Source organism: Penaeus monodon, chromosome 33 (genome assembly GCF_015228065.2).
Source record: "Penaeus monodon isolate SGIC_2016 chromosome 33, NSTDA_Pmon_1, whole genome shotgun sequence".
Lineage (NCBI taxonomy): Eukaryota > Metazoa > Arthropoda > Malacostraca > Decapoda > Penaeidae > Penaeus > Penaeus monodon.
Genome location: NC_051418.1, coordinates 27897932 through 27898296, shown reverse-complemented (window position 1 = coordinate 27898296; position 365 = coordinate 27897932).

Genomic DNA, 365 nt, shown 5'->3' with positions numbered 1-365 from the left:
TCGAGGCAAAGGTGCATGCACTTGCGTTTAAATTGTCAACCTACATTTGCACAGAAAAGGCTAGGAGGCTTAAATATTTGCTTCCACATCATGGCACATTTTCAACATTCATGCACGGTAAATAATGCAAGGCTATTCCGTTTATTTTAGACCGTGAGTAACACAAATCCTCTAGTATACTTAGTGTTCAGGCTTTCTCTCTTTTATCATTATATATAAAAAGATGGAAAAAGATAAAGACTACGCTAATCAACTGCATTTAAATATACACCTTACTAGATAGAGATATGAAAAATATTGTATAAGTAAAGGTTAATTTGTCAACTAAATTTTTAATCACAGGATATGATTCGTATTTTTCAACT